The sequence below is a fragment of the Amblyomma mixtum genome, chromosome 1, assembly GCF_055824585.1.
Source record: "Amblyomma mixtum isolate Tamu chromosome 1, ASM5582458v1, whole genome shotgun sequence".
Classification (NCBI taxonomy): Eukaryota; Metazoa; Arthropoda; class Arachnida; order Ixodida; family Ixodidae; genus Amblyomma; species Amblyomma mixtum.
The window spans coordinates 214,379,771-214,401,138 of NC_143012.1; the positions used below are offsets into that span (position 1 = coordinate 214,379,771).

At 44.9% G+C, this 21,368-nt stretch overlaps 1 protein-coding gene across 1 annotated transcript in view; it reads left to right on the forward strand.

The window, feature by feature from the left end:
* LOC149370796 (uncharacterized) overlaps positions 1-21,368 on the forward strand; it is a 588,963-nt gene that overhangs the window by 209,446 nt on the left and 358,149 nt on the right. The gene's annotated exons all lie outside the window — the stretch shown is intronic.

Here is a 21,368-nt window from a genome sequence, read left to right on the forward strand (position 1 = left end):
TCGTTAGAGCAAAAAAAAAACAGAACTTAAACACGGACTGCTAAGGAACTCTGTGTACTGAGAGGGAGATAAGTGATCAATGGGCTTCGTTAGCAGCAGTTGCATAATATCCCAGTTTGCTTACTATGCTTTCGATGTTATGTAAGTGTTGTATTGGAACAGAGTCAGAAGGTGATCACAGAGATCGCCTGACTAGAGCCCCAGACACAGAAAATACTTAAAACTCATTCAGAGCAGAAGGTAATCCACAGCCGGGATAAAATATGCATTACGGGAAAACAGGAATAAAAACAAAATGACTCCCGGCGCACAAGAAAAATACGAAGTCTGACAGAAAACACACCACAAAGCGCCAATTTGTGGACGTGTTTTCTGTCAGTCTACGTCTCTTTCTTGTGCCCGGGGAATCATTTGGCATGTGTATCTCACTACCCCAAGAGTTGTTTCCCAGGAACAAAAAAACATTATTGTTACATACGATTCCAAATCATCAAAAATTCATTTTAATATGTTGCACTATGGACGTACTCTAAAAAAAAATTATTGGCGATAAGAAAATAACAAACACTAAACTGAAAACGAAAACTCACATGCAGGTGAGGATGACTACCGCTTACAGCATAAAACAGCAACTCTGTAAGCATGCCGAGTTCGGTTAGTGTGGCTGAATGCGAATGGCCCAAATGTTTTTTGGTTGAAGATTTTATTTTTCCTTTGTTTTTGTTTGTTTATTTACATCCATCACCAGACACTTAATGACCCTTTACAGTGCCCCGTGCGAATATCTCGCAATAATCAAGCAGGAACAAAGGCTGGCGCTTCGAGATCCGTAGCCTCCAGGAGGTGCCAGCACGGAGGGTGCCGTACCAAAGGCATGGATGGTTTGGCGCAACCACAGCTCTGGACGGATGGGACGTCGGTGGGCTCCTAAAGAGCAGGCAGTGGCAACTGATCTCTCCCTCCTGGGCCATTTTGCCCCTTGGAGCACGCTCCTCGTTGTCGCCTTGTTTGGGGTGGCGCTATCGTGGCTTTTGCGTTATACTCCCCAGCCGTGAAGACCTCCCTTGCGCTGGTCACAAGAGGGTTATTTCGTTGATGGCGGTCCCCTGTAACTTGCTAGACGTGGCGAATTGTTCAATTAACGTCTTCATGGAACACGCTGGCACCAAAAGCTAACCGGTTACAATGCACTAGCAAATTTTTTCCGCTGATGCTGAACCGGTAGAATTTTGGCCGGTGTATGTAAGAAATCTTACGTCAGCAGAACAAGCTCCCCAGAAAGCTGCATGCGAGTGATTTCGTTGAGTCCAACATTTTTAAGGCTTCGCGTTTTTTTTTTTTCGCCGTGCGCTTCAGGTCCAGATGATCGCGGCCGCCGAACGTGCGCTGTCCGCTCGCAGTCCTATTCACTAGAGCTGCCGCTTGAAAGGACATGCTTCCTAAGAGTAAGGAAGAGCTGACATCTGGTGATGTATCCCTTGGTGTCAAGTGATAACAGCTGCGTCTTGGTATTTTTGAAGATTATGCAACTCAGTTCCAAAAAAAATAAAATAGAAAAACGAAGTATGCATTACGACCGGTACTACGCCTGACCCACAGGAGGTTCTGTCTAACAGATTCATACAGCACATAATTTTAATTTCATGTTTTCTTAGCATTTACTTTTTAGCGCACAATGCGCATGTTGACGCACTGGGCAGTGTGCGTTTTACTTGCACTGAAAACGAACGCACCGCAAAAGTTTATTGTTCTTAAATGTTGAACGCTATGCAGCATATATACGATGTTTGCTGAAGACTTGAACCAGGTGCAGTTTTGTGCGTATTTCAGTTTGACAGTCAATGTCTAGAGCAAGTTTAAAAGTTCCATGAATTGATCGCAAAGCTACATACAAAAAACTATGGGGGCACTTTAGCAGCCTAAAGTGTGCTAGGCGAAAGCCTCGGCTTACGCTGTTCATGCCTTCGTTCAGCCTCCCTGGCTTGGCTGCCGGTGACTCGTTCAGCCGCCGCTGACGCATGCGTTCTTTGGTCTTTGGCCGCTTCGTGTTCGAAGAATCGCCCTTCCTCTGCTGAGCAGAACCACCTGGCGCGGAATCGCTGCACCGCTTGGGATCCATTCTCCTCCATTAGTTGCCGCACAGCGACTGACGACGGAGCAGCGCTCGAAGCCGCCGCGCCGACAGCTCCACCTGTCGACAAAGATGACGTCACCTTTTGGCAGCTGCGCTCGTCGATGAATCACCCCAGGCGCTGTATGTGACGCCGGACAAAGGGAAGGGAGAATGAGCCATCAGAGGCTTTCGCCATAATAGAGCTCCCTTACCAGTGACCTACTTTGGAGGATGGGGAGAGCCGGATACGCCATCCTGAAGCCTTGGGTAGTGGAAAGAAATCAAATATCGTTTAAATTATTGAATTCAGTTGCTCTTCCTGGAAATGCTGTTAGTTGCAATGGATGTGGCAAAAGGCCGACTTCAGCACAGCGTTATAAAACAGTAGCCTTGTTACTTTTAACTGAGCATAAAATGAGCCTTAAAGGGGCCCAGAAACACAATCTTAGTTAACTGTTTTGCCTGTTGATTGCATACAGTGAGTTATAATGGTGCTATTAGCGTCGGTAACACCGCGTATATTCCGTTTTTTAATATTTTAATGTTTCCCCAAAAACAACTTCATGGCTCTGATGGTGTCGGGTTTTTAGCAGCGGATATGACATCACCTGGCGCGAGCTTGATGACCGGACAAACAGTAAATATACTGCAAATTGTGTGAATAAATAGAGAAACATTTTGTCACCTGTCTGCGTTTTATATTATATCAACAAAGACAATTTGTTTGTCTTAGATAGAAGCCCTGCAAGGCAAGTAAAATAAAAATACACCACCAGGGGCGCTCTGGCATGGAAACAACGCTGCCAGTCTCACAGAGAGCAGGCAACCATGGAGTACAAACTTCCGCGACGTGCTCTGGCTGGCTGTTTTGATTGGTTGCGCCACGTGCCGTCATTGGGAGAGCGAAATAGGAGTGGGACGCCCCGCCAAAATCGAGTTGAGGGCAGCGTTTTGTTTGCTTGTATTTTGAAATTTCTTCACTGAATAACTCCCGTTCCTGTGCATCGATTCCTGTAATTCTTTTTAAGTCAGCATCTGTGTGACATAAAGAACCCACCTGAAGTATAGCCGGTATTCCCCCAGGCAGTGTTTCGCAGCCCCTTTAACGTTCAAATTCAACCGTTGCGCTCGCTTTTCGAATACTCTCGCCCAAGTTCGGGAGGCCTCTTAGCACCACTCTAAGCTTTATCAACATCTTTGCAAAGAAACTTACCACAAAAATATCAAGTGATTCAAGGCTCGCACGAAGTTTTCAGAGTTAAATAAACTTTTATTTCACTATATACCTACAAGATGCGGAGAGTGCCGCGGTTCTTTTGATTGCGGCTGGCGAAGTTCGCCCCCAAAAGCCGCTAATGGTGCGGGAGCAGCGACTGCTGAAGAGTAAATGATACTTTAGAATTTTCCGGGCTCACCGGGCACTGTGTGGAGTGTATAGCATGAAATGAAAAGAAGGAATGGGGAGCTCAGTACACTTTCATTACCCTTCAGAGAAACCTCTGAGTGGAATACCACGAAGCAACTATACTTAATGTTCGTTTAGTGCTGCCTGTCGGAAATTTTTTCGTACTGCGCCCTAAAACGTAATTTACTTTTCCTTGAGTTGTACATTTAAGGGTGCCATGCTGACCCAGTTCTTCGCAGCAAGAGACACGAGGCGAAAAAATTAAATGAACTGGATGGGAGCAGTAGCGCACGGAGGTTTTATCAAGCCAGCAAAAATTACGTAAAAGAGAGACGCAGCTGTCTGCGCTCCCTTAGCTGGAAGCTGGGCTCCAGAAGATTCCGAGTCTGTTCATCTTCAGGGAAAATTGCCGAAAGGTACACCCTGCCCTGCGAAAACTCTGTTTTTGATCTCGAGTGGCGTGCCTTTGCTGATCTGGTTCTCTGCTTTCTTGCTCTAGCTAGTTCGAAAAAATTACGACAGTTTAGTTGTTTCAGCATGAATTCACCCGTAACGTTTTCGGACATCAATCTTTTTAATGAAAAACATTCCTCCTGCCACGATAGCGCTTTGTGAAGCATTGCAGTTTCCGTTGTGGTTACGAAACAAGAAGTTGTGTCGCTCTGGTCATTAAACATGGGAGTAATCTCGCTGTGAGAGGACCGCGTGGATTGCTGGAGCTACGTCGATGAATTGTTCTCGCTATGACTGGGAACCAGGCATGGTCGCCTTGTTTTCCTCTTATGCTGCGTCAAAATTTATCTTTACATTTGCTTGGATGTTGTTGCCTATTCAGTTTTACCTATTGTCTCGCGACGGCGAAACTCTATATAGCTTCTCTGCTATTTTTGAGAGAGTTAGACGCCTTTATTGCAGCGGTTATGGTTCTCTATGTCTGGCAGACGGTGCTGCTGGAAAACACATATTTGAAACTGCATTATGAAACCAGCGTGGAACAATTGACGATCTGCTGGAACTTTTCTGGGCTTTAGTTCACTCGCATACTTGTTTTGAAAATGAAATAACGGACGAGTGTTTTGCAGACCCATACTCGTGGCAGTCACTTTCTTTTCCGCGAAAGATTTGAGGCGAATGGGTGCAGCACAACATAGAAATTATGAATTTTTTACTGTGAGAATGAAAGGTGGAAAACTGCGGCGTCACCCCGCTGCTAACTAGCAACCGCATAAACACTCCCTGTGGAAAATTTCCCTGCATTCAATATTTTGATACCTTTCGTTGGCGCCAAAGACAGGGACGAGGTCTCGTATAGGTCACAAAGGTGATCAGTAGTTTGTAATTCAAGGAAGCTATACTAGACCCCTCAAGCATACCGTGTACCGTGCAAGGATTCAGCATGCCGTCAGTGCGCTTGCGCAGGCCGCCTTGGGGGCGCCAGGTGGCCCCTGGCGCTCGGCAGATGCGCGCGAGCCTGCCGCATCGGGACCAATCAGTGCGTGCGCACTGGCGGTGGGCAGGCTTCTGGTATTCAGGCAGCAGTAATGGGAAAATTATGTTTGCCTGTTGTTTCGCAAGGGCCGGCGCGCGCACATTGAAGCCGGTAGCTAGGTGCTCCTTTTTTCTGTTTTTGTAGGGGCCCCTCGAGCAGCTACCACCCCGGCGCCGTTCGAATGGGTTCGCTTTTAGAACAAACGTGGTAAATTGCATGCAGGAACGGCGGTTTGCCGACTGCGGAAAGAGGTCTTGCAAGGCCGCCCTTGGGCCACAAAGAGGCGCGAACGCGTGGACAGGTGTGGATTCGGGGAAGGTCGCTCGCAAGTTATTGCTTTCGACGGCACACCGCATGACGGATATGATATGCCAGTAGCGGGAAGCAAAGGGTGGGAGTGCGACTTGGGCAATGCGCGCAGTTCCGACTGTGTGTTGCCATCCATATGTTTTCGCTGGCTTTTTTGCGCGTTTGTGTGTGTGTGCCGTCACGACAAACAGAAATTCGTAACGTCTTCGTGAAATTTACGCCGTACTCGTGAGTTAACAACCCCACCAGCACCGACGTGCTATTGGCTCTCTCAGTTTTAACAAAAATCTCCCGACTGCCTCTGACAAGGACATTTCCTATTGGTCCCGAAAGAAACCCCAGAATTCTGAACAAATTGATTTAAGGGAGCATTTTGGAGCCATAAAGGGGAGACTTAGGGGCTCTTGGTGGAGAGTCGGAGTCGAGAATGCGGAGAGGGTCCAACTTTGAGCCGGCCACGTTCCGAAGAACGAGGAGCCGCTACGCGTACCGTGAGTTAATTAAGTGAGGGCAGAGCTGCGGCCTGTCGCTCCTGATAGTTTTTTATGGCAGCGACAGCCCTGGTGGATATGTAAAAACAAATCTAGCCTTCTATATTTGTGTCAAGAAGAAAGTGTACGCCTCACCTACCTTCAGCAGCGTATCGCGCCCAAACGAAACCCTTCTCCACCGAACACGACATTGAGGAACTGCAACCATTACAGCCAACCAAGTCCACCTGTAACGGTAATAGTAACACCATTCACACTTTGAAATAGATGCCTGATGTGAACCACTTGACAGCGAAGCCAGTACTGCAGATGACTGCGTCGACGAGCTCCAGCATTTAAATAGCGGATAAACATAACACACACTCTAGCGTAATTAACACGCTACAATTAACGAATTTTGATAAATATTTGTACATCTAGAGATAGCAAATAAGTTATTTTCATGACTAATTCGTGCAGGCGTGAATTTTCTGGCTCTGTGCGCCCGCCGTTATTAGTCAAAAATGCGCCATGAACGCACCGCTGGGGCTGCTCATTGCTCGCAACGCGTTTCAAGGCTACCTCTTGTCGTATGAAAAGAGACTTATCATTTAACTTCATTTCATTTCGCTTTATTTTTCGAGAATGTAAGTTACATCCTAGAGAGATGCAAGGGCTAAAAGCTGCTAAAAAGCAGCTTGACGGGGCCCAAGCACATCAAATGGCAGTACACGACAGAACGCAAAAAAACGGTTTACAAAGATATGTAGGTTAGAACAAACAAACACAACGAAGCAAGTGACATATTGATTCAATACAATGAAAACAATGGCAGTTTACAGACGCTCGAAAACAAAGAGAGGACCCCCCGCCCCAAAAAAAAAACAACAAAAAAACACTTATTGTGCATACATGGCACCGGCAGACAAACAGAGGCACATAAAATGCAACCTGGCTATATATTAACAAAATACATTTTTAACTCACTTTGTTTAACACTAGCCACAACTTTGTACTTATTAAGAGTGGTCGGTAAATTGTGTTCAAGCGTTTGAAGTTTATAATTATTTCGAAAATATGGAATGTACCAGGGATCGGTGTTTCGGGTGTGGGTTCGATTCGAAGCGGTCATTAAATGGGCAGTATGTACGAGGAAATCTCTATAAGCAGGAGAAGAATGGTAAAAAAAAAACCTCAAAATGCAAAATACATACATATGTTCAAAGCGAATTATTTTATAATTAATAAAGGCACTTCGTGATGGAGAGAGATAAGGAAGGTTTGCAATGTATCGGATCATTTTCTTCTGCAGAACCTGTATTTTTATCACATTTGTTTTTGTGGTGGTTGCCCAAACAGAGTTACAGTAATTCAAAACGGAACCGAAAAGAGCATGATAAATTTGAATTTTCACGTGAGTGGGAAAAAGCCATCGACATCGTGATAGAACACCTGCTACTGAAGAGAGCTTTTTACAAATATTTTCCACATGCTGATCCCAGCTGAGATGCGACGAGAAAGTAACTCCAAGGATTTTGTGGTTGTCAACAATTTTAATTTCTTGACCTGCGTATTTAGGAGCGCGTTGTAGTTCGAATGGCTTGTTCCTTGCACAGAAAATTATTATTTTAGTCTTTGTAGGGTTTATTTGGAGGCAATTAGAAGAGGACCAGTTTTCTAGTTTCGTAAGGATTACATTGCACTCTTCTATTAACTTGTTTATGTCGTGACCAGATATAAGTATACTGCTATCATCGGCGTATATAATAAATTTCGCTTTATCATGAATGTGCACAATGCCATTTATATAGATGTTAAAAAGCAATGAGCCCAGAATGCTGCCTTGAGGCACACCATTTTGTACCGCCAGAAAAGAATACTGATGCTTGTCGATATAGACGGACTGTTTGGGTTTCGATATAGACGAACAGCCAATCTCTTCATAAACTGGGAAATGCCCATACTTTTCTGGAACAAATTTATTCATTGTTCCCAAACCTCGCTTCAAATAAATATTTGAAAGGTGCTACTCTCGTTTGAACGGTGCTATTCTGCCTGTCCTTTAATTTCATCCACTGGGCTGCAAGAACTTATTTCACCGTGGCCACAGGGTGTGCTTTTTTAACTCTGCTGAAGAAAAACGGAAGCGCTTAGAAAGACCCCCTGTTGAGAAGGATTGCAGTACAGCGGCGGAGGCAAGAGTACCAGGAAATCCATACGCAGACCGCAATATCAATCTCGCTGCATTCCTTGTTCACAGATGGCAAGGAGCCAACTTTTATACTTCCGTGGCACAATTCCTCAAAGATCTTTTTTAATGGGTTCATTTCGTCCTGAGACGCTTGGTGCGCAGCACTGTTTGTCCCGTTCACTCAGCAGTGCAGTGAGTTAGACTTATTGTAACATCAGCTATTAGTAAATTTCCCTTTTTTTTTAAACCGCGAGCTCTGATGGAACGGCTCCGAAAAGAGCAGCAAAAGAAACGACCCAGAACCTCTCACAAATCTGCTCTTTAGCACTCCAACGTTTCGAGTTCTGCCTGACAATTTCCAAAGTATATTTGTAAAAAAATAAATACTTAGAACTCCCGCAAGTAATGACAGCGTTGCACTGTTACCGGTTTGACTGCCATCAGCTTCAGATGTAGTACTCTTTGATTATGCTGCTAGCGAATCTTCGACTCAAAACCGGGTATTCCCAGCGGCGACGAAAGTTAGCAGATAAAGGCGACAAGTGGCAGCGGAAAGACCAAACTTCCGTTGTCTTTTTTTATTTATTACTCCTCAAAGGTCCAGGTCCCTTTCGGGACATTACATTACATTAATTCAGAATCACTGGTTTAGCTTTTAGTTTTAGTGCAAAACTGTAACATGTGTGCAAAGTTTACTGCATATCTCTTTAATGATTTTGTGGTCAGGCCACATCATGTCAATGCGCTGTATTAACCAGCTCTGCCATTTGAAGAGAAGAAGCTCATTCACAGTTCGGCCAGCTGACCAAAGGCAATGTAAGACTTAGCTTGCTTTCGACTTAGGCCAATTGAAGCCGCCAGTTTTTTTTTTCTTTTTTTTACGCACAGACCCTCTAAGAGCTCTTGCAGGTGGATGACCAAAGAAGTTCTAGATCGGGTGGCAAATCGTTTCCTTCGGAATAATTACATTAGTTTTAGTAGCAGATAGTTTTCTATCTGTGCTGTTACCAAGGCACCGCCAAACAAGCACGGTTGTTTCAGTTAGAACACAAAGAGCTCAGATTCACTCTTTTTAAGAGAAATATTTTCGGGTCTGGGGAGCGAGGTGCATGTTCTGGAAAGCAAGGAAAGAAAGTGTGGCAACAAAATAAATTAAGAGCAGTTGTTTAGTGACCTTCGTATACTTAGCGTCAACAGGTACACCAGAAGAAAGGCGGCTTACACACAAACGGTATTTGTCAAATGGTTTATTGGACGGAGGTGGCATCCTATTAATCAGCACAAATGTTTCTTTAAAAAAAAAACAGGGCTGGCAAAATGCATATTTGTCACCAGGTGGGGCCATACAATGATAAATTTTCTTCATTTTTTTCTATACAACAGGTCTACAGACAGCCGCTTCCAAAACGTCACTTTCGGTCTCATTTAGATAAGTAAGGCGTATTAAAGTACTCACTCTCAGATTTCTTCATACAAAAGGCTTCTAAGTTTGCCCCCGCCGTCATGTTCAAACTTTTCCTAAATACTTACCACTTCAAACCGGGCCGCAGACCGTTTACATTTGTGGACGTGCGCAGCTTAATGCGCGTATTTCTTGTCTCTCTCATTTTATTCTTCAGCTTACTTTCTTAAGGGGTCATTTGCGCAACTCCAAATGTGGCCGCTATCAAACACTAGGCTTTACAAGGGGATCGCATGCATCGTTACAGAAGAACTCTTCAAGAAGTGCGTGTCATGGCTCTTCTCGCATCAACGCGTTTTGTTTCCGCAAATGCTCGAGCAGAGCCCTTCAGTCTTGTTCGTAGATGAAAAAAAAGACGAAAGTCATAGAGTGCCTGTTTGCAATCTTTTTGATGCTGACCAAAAGTCTCTGAAGACTCTAGTTCTGTAACGAGTTCCAACCGGATGCACTTGTGAAGAATATATAGATAGCAGAGATAATAGCTTAAATGCCCTCTGACGGCTAAGACGCACAAACTGGCAAACCCACTGAAGAATTTTGGTACTGAATGTACCTGCAGAAAAACATCAGTCAGTTTTCGTTTAAAAGCTTCACAATGTCGTTATTAACAGCAGCTTGCTCTCCAAAAGTTAATCGAAGTGGTTTGGTTTTCAATTTAATGAAGATGTAAGCTTCGTTTTTTTTTCATACAGACATGGAAGGTTTATTTCACTCCGTGCCCCAACATAAACTTTTCTTGTTTGTTAAAGAAGCATAGAAGAAGACAGAGACGCACCTGCCAGAACTCGGCGGGCTGGTCCATCCTTCGCTGATTCCTATATTAGTATTTTATAGGTGTTTTTCGAAGTGTGATTGTTTTTGGAATTACTTTTTCTACACCCGGTTTCTGTGCATTAGGTAAAGAAAAATGAACAAAACTGATCTTTGATGCGGTTTGCTTGCCCAGTTTTATTTCACGCAGAATCTTTTCTTACAAATAAGAGGTCACGTGCTGCCAATGATTCAATTTAAAATTAGCGCCTGAAGGTGAGTTGGCTTTCCGATTGTTTTCCTGCTTTCGCTTTAAGTATTTCAAGGTCAAAATGTTCCAGCTTACCTAAGATGTTTCACTGCAGCTATAGCAGTTTCGGGGAGAGATGGTTGGTTGATATTTTTGAAATATGCTTCCCATAAAAACCACGCTCTTGGCATCAAGTTCTTTACATTCGCTGCTGCTGAAAAACGGCTCATTTATTAACACTGAAAACACGACATAATGCCTGAAACTGGAAAAAAACACCACAACCAGCCCATGTCATGCTGTACTGGTTTGCGTGCAGGATCTGCTAGTTTCTGCCGCCTTAGATTCTTTAAATTATATTTTTTCGTCTGACTAACTTTAGGTGGTAGGCGCGAACATTCAACCAATTTTTGCGGTGCTCTATATATTGCCTGTTTATTACCTCATGCGCGCCAAATTTTCTCGTACGCAAGACAACGCACCGAGCTTGTAAACAGACTAGCAGCGCGTCGTGTTGCGAAGACAGCCCAAGCATGACGTTTCTAGTTGTTCTGTAATTATGCCACCTGCCAACTACAAAACATGTTGACAACAACTAACGAGGTATGACGCGTGGTCAGGATTGCATACCGCTGCTTATGTGTATCTTTATGTGTACCGCCCTTCCCGTGGAAGAGAGCAAAACAGCTGTATGCGGTGGTGGCATCAAACAAGTTTCTGACTGCTTGCAAAGCACTTCCCCTGGTGCAACAAAGAGACAACAGAATACGGAGAAGGCGAAATGAGAAAAACGTTAGAAAGCGCCGTGCGCTGTCCTTCTTCTTCTTTGTTTTGCTGTATTTTGTTATTTGTCGCTTCAGCATTTCCATCAACCTTGTCCTTACGCGAAATGCCTGATTCTGCCAGCCCGCGTGGTCACTGGGAGCACAGACATGCCATAGCGCGGAACGACAGTTATAAACTAGCAACAAGAAAAGAAATGCGAGAGTTTGAACGCCGTTTAACCCAGTACGTAGTGAAAGAGCACTAAGCTTCGAATTAGCTTCACTTACCTAAACAGTGTCTTAACTTAGCCTTCGAATTCGGTTGACGCTTGCCTAGACATTGCCTTATATTGTCCTCCCGGACCATTTCTTTTAAACTTTTTCTACTACGTGACCTTTCCCTAGCCACATCGCATCCAAGTCATTTCATCTCAAAAATAAAGGGTCAAATTTCAAAGGTCAGCGGTCAAATTTTATACGTCAAAGGGCCAAAAGTCGAGGCTTCAGGGATGGATCGGCTTTTCGAGATTGCTAGTCATGTAGCCCTTACATACCAAAATAAGCCCCAGTCGTTTATCTTATAATCAGTGGTAAAGTCTGTTATCGAAAAAATTCAGTAAATGTAATGCATGCTTCACTAGGTAGAAGACATGAGTTATGGGCATGCATCATGGCCCTCATTGCCTCCACACAGACGCCCGCAGAGAAGTTTTCGTCCTAATTTCATAACCACTGGAAATTCATATGAACACTTTCGCACTTTGTTGCCTGGTTAACATACAGTATAAACAAAAATCAATAGCCTTCGACCTAGGCTCTCCTTGCTGAGCTCGTTTTTTGCGAGAATCATTGCGCAATTGACAAATTCACGGCTCCTATCCGCATCCCGGGCTCCAGCATTCGGATATTATGAAAATTTCACTTCATTGAGGGAGGAAATTGCGCGGTCCTGAAAGTGCCCTGGGCGATAAAATGCCTCGAGGAATGAGCAGCTGACTCGTATTTTTAGCTATGCGCCCTGATGTGGGGTTAAAGCCTGATAATGCATCGATGCACTTAAAAATGAACCTATTGGAGAGCTTAAATCTTTTTTAGATGTTTGTTTGCAAGTTCAGGGTGTGATAAAGGCTTGAAAGGTTTTTAATAAGATTTGAATTTTTGTTGTTATACGGTCCGGATTAAATGAATACTTCTACTATATTAACTCTTTCTGGACTAGAATACCAGTGCTGGACAATCACTGTGTAAATGATGAAATTGACTTTGCAGTGCTGGGCATTCATATAAGGCATGCTTATAAGCACGCGCTAACTTGAAATACGAAATTTCATTCTTGCGCCGTATTCTGGGATCTTATTTTTTATAGATACACCTGACGGCCGAGCATCAGAATAAACTCAAAACGCAATATTCATCGTGCAAAGCTTTGTATGACATCTCATGTCGTTAGTCACGGTCAGCTAAATTCGGGCATTTTTGCACAATCTTCACGCGAAGGGGAGCGTTTTGAAAAATGCTCCTCTATTTAAGGCCGGATGCCGACGCACCGCATTTCTGCATCACCAGACTCAAGTCAACCGGAGGCTCCGTGTCTCTATTTTTTTATTTTGAAGTAAAATGCCGTAATCTTCCTTTTCCACCATAGATGTACTTGTTTGTTACCGTGTTTTATTATCCCACGGAATAATTTATTTGATGGGTTACTGCCCAGCCGCACTATAGTAGCGATAAACGTACCTGAAATTGCTTTTGTACCTCAAGGATATGGCGACATTGTGTTGACCACGTTGGAATTACAGGTAAATGCAATCCACCTCACTTTCATTCGCTTAATACTTCATTTCTTCGAGACTATTGGATGTCCCGTAACTATGTGGCCTAGACTGCTTACTGTACCACATGAACTGTCGTAAAATTCCCATGCTTTGTTGTACAATTGAAAACCACCTTGTTTTTTTCCATGCTATAATTGGTCTGCCGTTGAAATTTACGCGTCTAGGTATACTCTTTTGTGTGAAAAGAACAGTAAATCCGACGGCGCCAAAAATTGACCTGAAAAAGCTGAATGAAAGAAAATATAAATAATAAGCGGTGAACCTAAGGCCGACTGCACGTTTAAGACGCTCCCGTAACGCTGGGTGAGAAATTTCAGGTGCCCTGAAATATCCACTCTATAGTTTAACGACCAGAGGTAACCTGCTAGATTTGAACGAGGAAAGAGACGAAAGGATAGAGCCCTCTTATAAATTATGGTGTGCTTTAGTTTTAATTTGCTTTGCTGCAGCAAGTGCTTTCGGGGCATAGATGAATAGGGAAAACGAAATCCGTAATATTGATCTTTTCTTTTTTACTTACCCGAGTGCGGCGAGAGTATGGTCTCGTGTGTACGAGGCGGTTAAGTAAGCCTCGAATAGTGCGCGAGTGCTGTCGAGTGCCTTCGGAGTGTATAGCATGAAAATACGCGGGGATTCTGCGCTTTTCAGCGAATGAAAACATTTTTAAACAGTAACTTAAGAAGAGTAGCAAGAACAGCAGCGAGAAATTGTCGTTCTGCTCTTTATGCTGCTTTCGTTTTAAATAATGTACAGGTGCAGTCAGAAGTAAATGGAAGGCAATATTAACGAAAAAATTTAATTATTGCCCGCTTAATTCATGCATCCTTGAATACATATGTGCAGACTAATCGTGATTGTGCGAATTGCACTGTGCACCAACAAACATGTACCATTATGCTTTAGATTTAAAGAAATTAAATTTTTTTGACAAAGTCGCCTTCCATTTACTTTTGACGGCGACTGTACATACTATCGGCAGGCAAAATTTAGGCAGCCGACTTTTAAGTGTTATATGTGACGTCATTGTAGATAATTCTAACTCAGCTGACTCTGTTGTTATTTCTAAACATTAGGTAAACCTGAGGTTCTTACGCCTTCATAGGATACACTGAACTCCTGCTAGTGACGTAAACTAAATGTAGCACATGGGCGTAATTTTGACATGTTTCGTCTGTTTTCATCCATACCAAACCAAAGTCCTTTATTTCCTTTCTGTGATTGAAAACCTACCACTCTATAACATGGGAAGCTTAGAACGCGCCCAGGGCGGGCCGTTACGCGGCATAATGCTTGCGTTGGGGCCATTGGGGAAGGCGCCAACATTTAACTGTAATCAAACGCGTTGCCCTCGTTTCCTATTATAACAGATTTTCTTCAGTTCATTCAATGTAGTTCGTGTGAATGCTGCATAAGACTCAGATGACGGATGTCGAAAGTTTGCTGTGCGCCGCGCTGCCGCTTCATCTATCTGCACAAATAAACGCATGAGTATGGGCTGTTTTTCGTGTCGTCGAATTAATGGGAGCGGCGCAAAGTGTTGTAATGAGACACGCCATGCCGCGAAACTGGCGATGTTTTTTAAGGCGAAAGCCTTTAATGTCTCATCGTTGTAAGCAGCAGTTGTCGACAGAAATGTCACGCTTTTCAATTGGTCGAAACGGTCGTGACGTCACAGTGCGCGAATTTCAAAGAGGGTCAATTGTACTTTGGCTAGTAACCATGCAACCAATTGAAGGGATCGTATAGTGATGCTCCAAGTAAGTGGGACTGAGCTTAGTTAATTGCTTAATTACCCAATTAGCCTAATTAACTTTTCTAGTCAGGCCATATAAATAAATAAAACCGAGTAGAAAATTGGTCGACCTCGGGAATCGAACCCCGGTCTTCGTCGTGCGAGAAGAGCATGCTATCCACACCTCCATGCCGGCTCGATGATTTGGAATGAACAAAGGCGCGTCTCGTGAATACGGTGTCTTCGCTCACTCTCATCCTCCTCCCTTCCCTTCCGGCGAGGTTTAGGTGTCCACCGAGATATGAGAGACAGATACATTCCCTTTCCTCAAAAACCAATTTACCGACGAGCGAGGAGGCGTAGAACCGAATGGCGTTCTATGGACTCCCTGGCAGCGTTGCAAGACGCTGTCGCGTTCCACTCTTTGAGGCGAAGCTTAACATCTTAACCACCCATCAGTGGCCACACTTTAGGTCAAAAAAGTGCCCCCCTGAATTTTGACGGGTGTCCACCGAGATATGTGAGACACTGCGTAATTTCCTTTCCTCAAATACAATTTTCATTTTCTTCATTACGGGCCCTCTTTGTCTTCTTTCACTCCCACTTGCTCCTTTCCTCTACGGTGCGGTTCAGGTGTCCACCGAGATGACAGAATTACTGCGCCATTTCCTTTCCTCAAAAAGCGTTGCGTTCAAAGGGCAAGGCATCGCGCCGAACGGGTGGTGGCGTTCCGTGGAATCCCTGGCAGCGCTACAACACGCTGTCGCGTTCCACTGGTAAAGGCGAAGCTTAAGCGTCATTAATTAGCAGTTAATTAGTATTCATGCATTAATCAATAATGAACCATTAATTAGTGATTTGGCATCACTTAGTAATTAGTACTCAATTATATGTGACGCCACCAGTGCCACAGAAGCAGCGAAAGTGGTGCGGAAAACGCTTTCGCCTCTACGCACTTTAGACAGTCAAAGTGCCCCCTGAATTTTTTTCGACTCTAAGAACGTCCGCGTCTCCAAAAGCAATTTGGCAAAGTGTTCTCATTGGTTTCTTCGAGGCTGTAGTCTGTCGCCTCATGACAGCCCGTGATACTCTATACTTCAGTTAGGAATTCCGGTTGGACGGAAATAGTCCTCGCTGCTCCGGCTCGTAACCGAAGGGCTGCCGGTGCATTTGTCGAAGTCGAAATTCATAGCTTGAGGAGTGAAGTGTTAGCAACGCGAAAAATGTCGTCTAGATTCGTAACCGGATCGGGACAGAGCGGAAAACTGTTTCGAACCCGTGTTGTGTACGCACGCGTCCAAGCCACCTGATACGTACTGTGGCTATAAATAACAGTGCGGTAGCAGCCGCGCGCTTGGTTGAGTGCTCGCCTCTTTCATTATTAGAAGCTCTCTCTGTGCAAACGAGCTGTTGGTGCCTGAGTTTTGCTTTCAGTACTGCAAAGATGTGTAGGTGGCTAAACAAAAGAGTGTGGGCGCGGTGTGCGCGAGGGGAGGCAATATCCTGCGCCTACACAGTTGAAGAAAAAAACGGCACAGCGCTGCCAAAAGTAATGCAAAATGTTTTGTCGTTTGATTGCAACGATAACTTTTCTGTTATTTTAAATATTTTTCTGCACACTGTAGTCTTTGTGTTACACTTTTCTACAGCCTGTATTTCAGTATTACTTTTCTGGAGTTGCTACGCAAATATCTACTGCTGCTACAAGTTTAGAGCCAAGCGTATTACAAAAAAATTTGTTCGGGCGCCAGAAAACTTTCTCGCCTTTAACTGCTTTGTCAGCAGTGCATTAAGGGATATCGCGGGTTTAGTGCGTAAACAATGACTTGACGTCTGTCAAGTGTAGTGTCATTCTCAGGAACAACAGTGGTAAAGAGAACACTCGGGAAAATGCACGCCTACAGCTTTCACTTGCAGGCAGTAAGAAAAAAAACGATTAATGTAGATTTTTTCCTGGTGACTTATAGACTTGCTGCCTCTCGCTGTTGGGTAAGATAAAAAAATAAACTGGCGTCTGGTGATGCATTCCTGCGTGCCGGATAAACTTTCAGTATTGTTCAAATGTCTGCGTGTTGTGGAATTAAATGATTTAAGCTTTATGTTGGCGATGTTCACGAAATCGACGCCATGCTGTGGTGGCGCCGTGAACAAGTCTAAATTGTCTGGCGCGCGGCAGCACTCTGCTAGCTTCGTTGCGTGGATGGTTCATTGGCACACTCAGACGTTGTTTCCAGAGTTTCGGTGCAAAAATATACCGAGGGAGTTCTGTTGCGTTGATGTCCCCATTGTGACGAGATAGAAGAGGTGGTGCTAATGCGCGAATTTTCTGGAGCCAGCAACATGTAGGAAGCTTTGGGACAAGATATTTGTACACTGTCTAGTGGAGTGCTGGTAGGACCATGGCAGCGTAGTTCTTATCAGGCACAGAACCTCTGTTTCTAGAGATGCTTTCTGGGGACCCATGTAAACACCAGGCGTAATTTGCTAACCTGCTAGCCGGGCCTCTGCAACCATGGAGGTATCCAACAAAAGCTCGGGAAAGGATTCACGCTGAATAGGCTGTAAAAGACAGCGTCAATCTGCTAGTAGTAGTCGATGCGTATTCTAAATGGATTGAAGTGTTCGACATGACATCGACGACTACCGCTAGAACATTGGAAGAACTGGACACCCTCTTCGCGGCCTACGGCTACCCCGAAGACGTTGTTACCGACAACAGGCCACAGTTCACTTCTGATGAATTTGAAGAGTTCATGAGGCACAGGGGTATCAAACACACGAGGACACCTTCGTATCATGCAGCTTGAAATGGAGCCGCAGAGAAGCTGGTAAGAACGACGAAGAAAGCGCTCCTAAAACAGGTTCTACACGATGAAAATGCTAGAGTAAAGAGTAGAGTACAAGACCGCCTGAATAAATTTCTTTTTTGTTATCGAACCACCCCACACTCGATGACTTCGCGTACGCCTGCTGAAGTCTTCCTCAAGCGTCTGCCCCGAATTACTTTGTCTCTTCACAAACCAAGTTTTGCAGGGGACATGGCGAAGCGTCAGAGACGACACACGGAACAACGTAACGACCAAAGAGGATGCGCAGAATCCTTCTCCGTGGGCGATGCAGTCTGCGTGAGAACTACACGTGGTGAGCCTGTATCGTGGCATGAAGGTACTGTTGAACAAGTTGTCAGCCCAGTCACGTACATGATTAGGGTCCAAGGCCGACTACAGTTAACTCACGTTGATCACCTACGGACCAGAAAGACCAGCGTATGGACTGAAGTCACCAATCATACGTCAGCACTGACCGGTCAGGAGAAAGATGGTGCGATTGGTCTAGGAGGTTCAGAAGGGCCGCGATGGGTTTCTGAAGATTTGTCTTCTCAAGAGGTCTTTCCAAGTCACCGAATCGTGCAATCGAAGTGCAGAGCCAACCTTCTCCAAGAAGAGATCCAACTCGAGTGACCTCTTCAGAGCCAAGGGTGTCCGCCGACCAGCAGACCCTCGGGGCCCTGCTACCGAGACCACCACAGGACCCACAAGCAGTGGCGGGAGGAGGGCGTCCAGAGCGCGGCGAGACCAGGTCTAACGGCACAGCATATGAGGAGCCTACACCTACAGGAAACCAGTCATCAGCAGTAGCATTGCGACGAAGCACCCGTGCACGAAACCCTCCCGAGAGATACACTACAGAAGACTTCAGGAAGAAGAGATAGTAGTAATTAAAATGCTTTTGTTTCACTAAGAAGAGAAGAATGTGATATCGGTTATCAGTTCATGCACGTGCCTATGACATAGGACCGTCTCGGCACATGCTATAAAAGCAGAGGCGTCGTGGAATAAAAGTTCATTCGTTCCTGCCCTCGTTCGTGCGTCATGTCTTCCCTTGGCCACGATAGAATAGTAACATAGATTTTACTGACTTTAATTTCGCTCAAAAGTGCGCGGCGACCACTACGCACCCATTCACGCAAGCCGTTTTCACACGCCAGACAGAAAATACTTCCTTGCATCTCGTTTAGTCCTTTTACAACGCTCCGCAATGAAAAACTGACTCTCACGAGGTTACCAACAATGGCAGAAAAGCGCTAGCTTATCGTTGAATCTTATAACAGTTACGATTGTACCTAGGCTGCGCGCAGAACTTCTAAATTTGTTATAAGGTAGTGGTCTCTATTTTTTTCACCCAGGCGCCGCCATATGACTAGAAAGAAGACCTTTCTTTTAAGACATTTTCACCCAGGCGCTGCCATATGGCTAGAATGGAGACCTTTCTTTTAAAACATTGCACTAGCTCAGTAGTCCCCCCGTAATGCCATCGTATTAAAAAACTGAGGCGCGTCCTCTAGGTCGTGAAAATCGCCAAGAAACTCGCTTCGCTTATGGAAGCTGCTAAAGCTCGCGGAACGACTACACAGTGCTGCGGGAAAATTTCTCATGTAAAGGCGGACTTTAAAAAGCTGTGACATTTTCCTTCTGTTGCGCTGGGGCAGCCAGGTTCTTTCCCCTTTTTGAAAACGTTTTCTGTAGTTCAAAACCCTGCAATGCCGGACTGCATTTCGTGCCTAGAAGTTTCTTGCCGTTGCAAATTACCGGTGTTGCGCGACACGCTGAGAGCTCATATTCCTTCAGAAAAAAAAACGATGTACTTAAATGCCCGCAATGCTACTGCTCTTTTCTGCTGCCTTAGAGACTAGTTCCGCATAGCGTGGGCCATCATGCGTTGAACAAAAAATCTCGCTCGGGATAAATATAAAACATAGGACTGAGGAGTCCAGCACCCATCGCTGACCCTGCGAGTGATCGCACCGCCAGGTTTCATTCCACTCTTTCTCATTACTATTCTCTTAATTCCTGAACGTTTCTTTTTGCCTTTATCATTTCTTTTCCTAGTTCGTTTTAATTTGAGAGGAATACTGCTGTAAAAGGTTTCTATCATTAAGGCGGTGTTCTCTGTCTGACCTGGATGGGAGTTTTTTGCTCAACTCAGCCTTCTGGTCAGCAAACAATACTTTAAACACTTCAAGCCTTGATGTTGCAAGAACGTCTCCTTTCAAGCTGACGCTGATTCAGCGCAATTTCCGGCACTCTTGTTTTCACCCAAGGGCGGGCCATGCAAGTTATGCTTACAATAACGTGAATAGCCACACGATACATTCATAAAAGGGTATTTACAGTTAACAGTAAATTGAGTAAGTTATACACGGTGATAAAGAGTAACTTTTGTAGCTTTTTTAAAGTTTGTGCGAGAAACGTACGCGAAATCCACCTATGCACATAAGATACCTAATGGTAATTCTCCCATTCAGAGGCCTAAGTAACTGAAATCGATTAGTGGACACTTTGGGAAGTGCCGTAAGCGTGCACCTATATATTGGAAACTAAGCAGGATTTGTATTCTGCGCTCCGACATGTTCGTCCAAATTATCAGCTCAGTCCTCGTGATTCCGCATGCAAGCCGGTTACGATCGGCGCGAAACTCTTTTTCCGAGTCACGCCACATTCTCTGTCAAAGCTGTAGATGGGTATCTGAACTTGAAAAATGTTTTCCATTCACGTTCGGCACTGCAAATATAAGAATAGAATTACGGAACAGCTGCGTCATTCTTGGGAGGAGTTTACCGTCCACTCGCAGCGCCTTGAATGCGGAATTACGCGGAATCGGCGGTGGTGGTGGTGGTGGTGGTGGTGGTGGAAAACATTTATTTACACATGCACTACTGGAGGTATTGCATGAGCTGACCAAGAGGGGGCCAGCCCTTACAAGTGCTAGGTGGAGGTCCCAAGTTCGGGACCCCAGTGGCGCCGGCCGCCGCCCGGGCTCGCGCGACCAAGGCCCATTGGGCCTGCAGGTTAGAGCAGCCGAGCAGGGTCGCCTCCCAGTCCTCCAGGGTTGGGTTGGGGTGAGGGGGGATAGCAGGGTTGGAGGGGCAGGCCCACACCATGTGGTAAATGTCCGAAGACTTCTCCGCACAGTGCGGACAGCTGCCCGAGAAAGAAGGGTCGAAGGGTTTGAGAGCTGCCGGGCACAGCAAAGTGTTGGTATACAGGCGAAGCAGAAGCCGCTCCTCCGCATTTGAGAGACCTTTACACGGGCGGGGATAAAGACCATGGCCAGATTGATAAAGTAAACAATGTCTTTAAAGGAGTAAGCGGGAGTGAATTCTAGTTCCTGATCCTCGGGGTCGGAGGGGAATGCCGTAAGGGGAGAATATCACAGAACACGAGTGTTCCATAAGAATTCAACTCTATGGAGTAGTATAGAAATGCCACCATCTGTATGTTTCCGTTATAAACAATTACACTTGCGACAGCGGAGGAATATATCTGTCATTTAGGTGCCTGACGGTGACACGCCATCTTTGTGTTGTCTCCCTAGCCGCGCAACATATCCGGTGGTCGATTTAATGTTACTCAATGCGTAGTTTAGAAAAACGTCTGCAAAGCTTAATTTTCATGGCCCTTTATATACATATAGAAGGTAACACTATAAAGCACTAAATTTTTTATTGTCATGCGCCCTCTCATTATTCAGAGCAACATATTGCAGCGTCTGTCTCTGTGCATACTGTAACGCAGTTATAAGAATCAGTTTACAACTT